Below are 7,372 nucleotides of genomic sequence, written 5' to 3' on the forward strand. Positions count from 1 at the left end.
TTCATATGTTTGTCCCAAACATATGAAAAACAAATGTTTACAAATGTTTTGAAACATATGAAAACATATGGAAGCAAACATATGTTTTCATATGTTTTAAAAAATATGTTTACATATGTTTGTAAACATATGAAAAACATATGATTTTCATATGTTTTCATATGTTTTAAAGGACATTTAAAAAAAAATGTTTTGAGAAAATGTCAAAATTTGTCATTTAATTATCACATACATTTTTTTCATTCATTATCTATATAGTGTATTTCTCAAACAGGAAAGTGCACTTTCTACTCTTCCCACTAAATCCCACATCATCATGATGATATAAGCATGCCAGCCCTCAGGCTATGTGACCCCCACAGCAGAGCTATCTAATTCTGAATGGAACATAATGTAAAATAAATGAATGAGTTATAAATATTAAATAATAATATGAATAAATATTCTTTATTTAGTTTGTTCTTTATTCTCAATTCTTTTTTTTTATCAATAATCCCATTATTCTCTATGATTCTTTATTCCATATTTCTGCTTTTTTTAGTATCTGTTCTTTATTTTTTTTTTCTTTATTTTGCACTTTTTGTCATTATTTTCTATATTCTTAAACCCCAATCTTGATTTCAGACCATCATATATATATATATATATATACGTAAATGTACGAAAGCTTGTATGGTGCGTCGAATACGGAAACCCGGAAATCTAATCCATGGACACTCACGCGATCGCTGTTGTCATTTAAAAAGTTTGAATGGACAGAAATAAGATGATACAAAGAACTTTGGTTTTTCAAAATGGTGAATCAAAATTTATTATAAGCAGATAAATTGAAATGGGTGACTTGTCGATTAATGGGAAGAAACCGGGGAACGAAACATAGAAAATTTATAGAAAGTCAACGCAACGAAACAGCGAAAGTGTTTTTGTTTTGATGGATAGTTTTACGTACCCTTAAAGCACAACGAAAGGTAAATATTATTATGCACATTTTGTTTAATTATTGGATAAAAGCAGGAAGATGTGTGTGCTTTATTTTTCACGAAAAACTATTTGACTAGATATATGTAAACCTGATATTTGTATTTGTTTATCAGTTGTTTTAAAAACATGGGGCATGACACTGTGCAGACGACTTTATAATCTCTTTAGCAATTAGTAGCTATTTTACAATTAATAGATAAGGGTGCCCCTGGGGATCAATTACTCCCCCCTTTTCATTTAACTTAGATTTAAAAAATGTATATACCTTTTCATACATTGCGTAGGTAATAGGGCCTAATGTACATGTAACCTTTTCCAAATTTTAATTATGAGTGATTCCAGGACATGCTGGAGCGGACAAGAATCACATTCTAGCATTACCGAGAAAATCATCACATTTGATTAAAGCTCTTAAGGCAAATCAATACTTGCAACTAAGAAAATTACAGGGCTTTGTCAACGTATATTTCATTATTTGTTCCGCCTAACAGAAGTTCCACTGGAAACTTTGTTATAAACAATGTCATAATATCTGTTCCTGTTGGAACAAATATTCTATACCATTTATTCCGTTAGGAACATTTACTGTAATATTTATTCCAGTGGAAATAATATTCCAGAATATTGTTTCCATTTGGAACTTAAATTATGAAGGAACTTCTATTCCGTGACAGCTTTACATATGACAAGTACAATAAGTTTTAATTATCCTGAGTCTGAGACTACTTTTACTGAGTACTAGTGTGAAAAGGCTTAACTCATCTGACATCAGATCTGTATACGTACAAAGCAGATTTAACCACTTTGATACATCACTTCATACAACGGTCATATGGATTTAATAAACAATTAACATAAGATGGATTAGAACATTCAAATAGTTTAATACTTTTTATATAGTTAATTTTTTTGCAGGGCAAGTCTAGATCTGTTGTTCTTGTTTTAAAAGCTCAAAATAAGCCAATTTTGTCATATAAAAATATTTAAGGCAATAAATTTGGCAGATATATTAATATTGTAACTTCATTTTATTATACATTTGTACATGTCATACATTATTTCTTTTAGCATTTTCAATGAAAGTACATTTTGTACTTCAAGAAGTAGAAGAATCTAAGCAACAGAACAGAATTCATTTGAGGCATTGGTTTCTAGATTATATAATGGATTCATAGATTGTCATATTGATTTATGTGCATATAAGGAGCAGCAGGCAATAATTATTTTGTGATGAGAGGTATGTAATGAAAAGGATAACTGTTTTAATATTTTGTTTATTCATGTAATATTTATGTATACCAAAGGTTTATTATATATACCAATAATGTCTTGGATAAATTATTTATACAGGAATTACTTCACTTTGAAATGTAAATTCTATGGAAGATAACCAGTAAAGCACTGTTATGGTTACATTTTTTTGTCAGATATTTTTGTAATTCATACCATACATGTAGGTCTATATCAGCATAGGCTTTTATGAGTTAGAAAATAAGTGCTGATCAAATATGTTTACAGGAGTTATGCCTCTTGGAAATAGATATTGTAAGAAAAATTGCATTGCAAGCAATCCCACACATCTTCATTTCTTTTAGATTATTTATAATTTATGAAAAAGGTTAAAAGAACATACATATTTTTTGCTTTTTGATAGCAGATTTTATACATGTATATCCATCAATTGGCGAGGTACATTGAAAAGCTGTTCTTTTATTAAATGCATGAAGTATGGACAAAAAGTGATGGATGGTAACACAAATGACAACATATTATGTTCATGAGTTAATATTTCCTTGTCGGAAAATAGTATCCGCGAAGTACATTGTACTAACATCGAACTATGGTAACGTTGTAGTGAATGACGTTATTGTACAGATTTCATAGCTACAACGACGATTAAACGAACATTGCAATCATAAGTATTTATTGAGATTCCACAACATGCCTATAAATGGTGTATTTAAACAATTTTGCCTATTTAACAGGAAATCAAGATTTACTAAACATCAAGAGTTAAGGCCTTAATGTTGTTTTTTATACGACTGCAAAAAAATTTGCAGTCGTATATTGGTTTCACGTCGTCGTTGTTGTCCGCGTCGTCCGAAGAAACTTAGTTTCCGGACAATAACTTTAGTTTCAGTGAATGGATCTCTATGAAATTTAAACACAAGATTTAAAACCACAAAAGGAAGGTTGGAATTGATTTTGGGGGTTATGGTCCCAACAGTTTAGGAATTAAGGGCCTAAAAAGGGGTCAAAATAAGCATTTTACCAGTTTCCAGACAATATAACTTGTGTGTAAGTGTATGGATCTTTCTGAAATTGCACCACAAGGTTCAATACCAAAAAAGGAAGGTTGGAATTGAATTTGGGGGTTATGACCCTAACTGTTTAGGAATTAGGGGCCAATAACAATACTTTTCTAATACTTTGTATAAATTGCTTATTTCTTGACCAATTTCAATGGGGTTTTATTCTTGAATTCTTGGTTTATTTTAATATGCTGAATCTAACCATGTATTCAGTTTTTGGATTTTGGGCCCCGTTTTTAAATTGGTCCACATTGAGGTCCATAGGGTCCAAAATTAAACTTTGTTTGATTTCATCAAAAATTGAATTATTGGGGTTCTTTGATATGCGGAATCTAACCGTGTATTTAGATTTTTAATTTTTGGTTCCGTTTTCAAATTGGTCTACATTAAGGTCCAAAGGGTCCAAAATTAAACTTAGTTTGATTTTAACAAAAATTGAATTCTTGGGGTTCTTTGCATTGATATGCTGAATCTTAACATGTATATAGATTTTTGATTTTGGGTCCAGTTTTCAAGTTGGTCCAAAATTAAACTTTGTTTGATTTCAACAAAAATTGAATATGAGGGATTCTTTGATATGCTGAATCTAACAGTGTATTAAGTTTTTGGATTTTGTGTCCCGTTTTTAAATTGGTCCTCATTGAGGTCCAAAGGGTCCAAAATTAAACTTTGTTTGATTTCATCAAAAATTGAATTATTGGGGTTCTTTGATATGCCAAATCTAACCGTGTATTTAGATTTTTAATTTTTGGTCCTGTTTTCAAATTGGTCTACATTAAGGTCCAAAGGGTCCTATATAAAACTTAGTTTGATTTTAACAAAATTGAATTCTTGGGGTTCTTTGATATGCTGAATCTAAACATGTATATAGACTTTTGATTATGGGCCCAGTTTTCGAGTTGGTCCAAATCGGGTGCAAAATTTAACTTTGTTTGAGTTTAACAAAAATTGAATATATGGGGTTCCTTGATATGCTGAATCTAACCATGTATTTAGATTTTTGATTTTTGGGCTCCGTTATCAAATTGGTCCACATTGAGTTCAAAAGGGTCCATAATTAAACTTTGTTTGATTTCATCAAAAAATTGAATTCTTGGGGTTCTTTTATATGCTGAATCTAACCATGTATTTAGATTAAGGATATTGGACCATAACAGGTAAATGTCTAATTTAAAATTTTTAAGTTCTTAGACCACATTCATTCTGTGTCAGAAACCTATTCCATGTATGCTGTGTCAAATATTTAATCTCAAACCAAATTCAGAGCTGTATCAAGCTTGAATATTGTGTCAATACTTGCCCCATCTGTTGGTCGTATCAAGCTGCGCCCTGGGGAGCATTTTATTTTAAACTGTAGACAGCAGAATAGATCATTTTATATTAGAAAAAGTTCATACTATACTGAGACGGGCTTAGGCTATACATATATTATTAATATTAGTTACACTTTTGATCTTTTTGTTGTTTGTTGCATATTGTTTCCATTCACTCAAAAGTAAAAATATAAATTAGTGAGCAACAGTTCATACTACGTCTACAAAAATGATCTTGTTTTTGTCTGGACTTCTGGATTAAATTAAGATTTACAATTTTAGCTTGTTACCATGGTTACCAAATGAAAGGAAAGTACAGTATTAAAATCACTGGTGTACATGTAGGTGCGGATGTCAGGCAAAAAGAACTGGTATCAAAGTAAGTTCATCTGTAGAATTGCAGTTAATTTAAATAATTTAATGTTATATATTTAAAACTTTTTCAAGTGTAATTGTACATGTTACAGCATGTATACCATGTATACTGTTGTTTATTTATGTCTTTCTGATGTCAAGTATGCATCAATTTGGTGGCCTTCGGCTGTTGTCTGCTCTATGGTCGGGTTGTTGTTTCTTTGACACATTCCCCATTTCCATTCTCAATTTTATCAAGGAATCCTTCTTCTGCTCCACACACACAAACGCATGAGATGTCAGAAGTTAAAATAAAGCATTTGCTTATATTACAATGTATTATGAATTGTATATTTAAAAGTTGTTCTCGTCTTGAATATACATAAAATATTTGCCACTGAACATTAAAATAAGCTAGAAAAATCAATCAATTATTGTTTTTGCATTATAGGAAAGAGTTTTCAAACATATAACAATTGAATAATTTCCTTTTAAGATTTTTTATGAACCAGCAATGAGCATATATATATAACATGTATAAGGAGATGAGGTACATGTATGATTTTCAATGTGACAACTATCATTTAAAAAACCAAAGGACGAAGATGTAAACATTTGCTGGTCACTGTACAGCCATAAACAATGATCATTATCCATACCATAAAGTAACCAATTATGGCTATAACTTGTATAAGGATGAAAAAATGTGAACCAATGAAAAAAATAAAACTACACACAGTATGGCAGACAGCACCCAACATAAGAAACAAATGTTAAAATCAGCCAGAAAGGGCTGGACTCATCAACAAGCACTTAAAAAGAAATAACAAAATAATAAAAGATGCAAAAATTATGTTTTTTTTTCCAAACTAAAATATCTATCAATTCACCTTCAACAGATTTAATCAATTAATGTAACAACAAAACATTTGTCATTTCAAACAGTCTAAGAAAGCATGACTTTGTGTAATGTCAAAATATTGAACACACAAGAATATGTAGGACCATAACAGCATATAAGTATTAATAATTGCATAGAATTTCTATTTCTGAAATACAAGTTCTGCTTTTTGTCAAGCTTGCAAATTTATTTGGTGAAAGCGAGACAGTGATCCTAGATTCTGCCAGGGGCGGCGTCGCTGTCCTAAAGTTTAGGTTCAGTCTGTGGTTAAAGTTTTTTTGTAATGTTAATTTCTCTCTTATTAATATTATTTATAGTAATCATGGTAATAGGATATTTCTATTTACTTAGTATGTGGGTACCTTGCAAGGTCCTATAGCTAGTGTCTGTCTACTCTGTCAGAAAGTTTTCGTGGTCAAGTCAATACCTCAGGTATTATAAGCCATAAGTTATACTTACTATATTTGGTGTATGGAATTATTGTAAGGTGTAAATGTCCAACTGGCAGTTGTAATATGATGGCCAATTGAATTTTTTCAAAAGAGTTATGCCTCTTGGAAATATTAAATTTATGGAAAATGGCCTCGTAAATGCTCTCAATTTATTTTATTAAACTTATAGTAGACTATTATAGAAATGCCCTTGAAGGTCAGTTGGAAATATTTAGTATACAAGAAAAAGAACCTTTTTTTTCCCCCAAGCACATTTTTTATTTATAAATATTTTTTATTTTTTTTAAATCATGTTAATATTGCCCCTTGATAGATAAACTAGAGGCTCTCAAGAGCCTGTGTCGCTCACCTCACTCTATTTGGGTTTTTGAAATCATACAAAAAAAGATAAAAATCATAACAGATACTTATAATAATGTTTGAGGCCAAATTTGGTTTAATATTGCTTTGTTTGCTTTCATTCCATTCAGTGGTTCTCTAAAAGAAGACATTTGTATGTATTTCCCGTAGTATGTTTTTCATATGTTTACATGTATGAAAAACATATGTTTTTCATATGATTTTAAAAACATATGTTTTTCATATGTTTTCCATATGTTTTTCATATGTTCGAAAACATATGTTTTCATGTCGGGCCTAAACATATGTTTACATATGTTTTCAAACATATGAAAAACATATGGTAAACATATGAAAACATATGTTGCAATTTTTCCTATGTAAACCAAACGTCGTGATTGGTTCAAAAAGTCCAAAACAATGGAAGTTCAACCAATGACGTGACGTTATTTTCATTTTAAAGGTACGAACAAGAAAATTACCCATAGTCCTTTAGATTCTGAAATGGCGAAAAACACAATGCTATTGAAATTACAGATAACGAGTAAATGCCCTTTATTACCGATATAAGACAATACCTAATTTAGCACAAACTGGAAGGTCTTTGTTTGTGATGACACAGGTTTCTCCAAATGAGCAAGGATTTGGCCAGCATGTGTCTGATTCCTGTAAAATAATCTTTATTAATTGGTTACATTCCATCTGTCAAAAGATTTTATA

The 7,372-nt window shown here is 30.4% G+C and overlaps 1 long non-coding RNA gene across 1 annotated transcript; it reads left to right on the forward strand.

Annotated features, from left to right (window-relative positions):
* The first annotated feature begins 755 nt into the window (after positions 1-755).
* LOC127716637 (uncharacterized) lies at positions 756-5,023 on the forward strand. The gene is made up of 3 exons (XR_007989056.1): positions 756-968; positions 2,050-2,218; positions 4,889-5,023. It is a non-coding gene; the product is annotated as an uncharacterized LOC127716637 (long non-coding RNA).
* Positions 5,024-7,372: the final 2,349 nt, after the last annotated feature.

This window comes from Mytilus californianus, unplaced genomic scaffold (genome assembly GCF_021869535.1).
Source record: "Mytilus californianus isolate M0D057914Y unplaced genomic scaffold, xbMytCali1.0.p SCAF_9, whole genome shotgun sequence".
NCBI classification, from domain to species: Eukaryota; Metazoa; Mollusca; class Bivalvia; order Mytilida; family Mytilidae; genus Mytilus; species Mytilus californianus.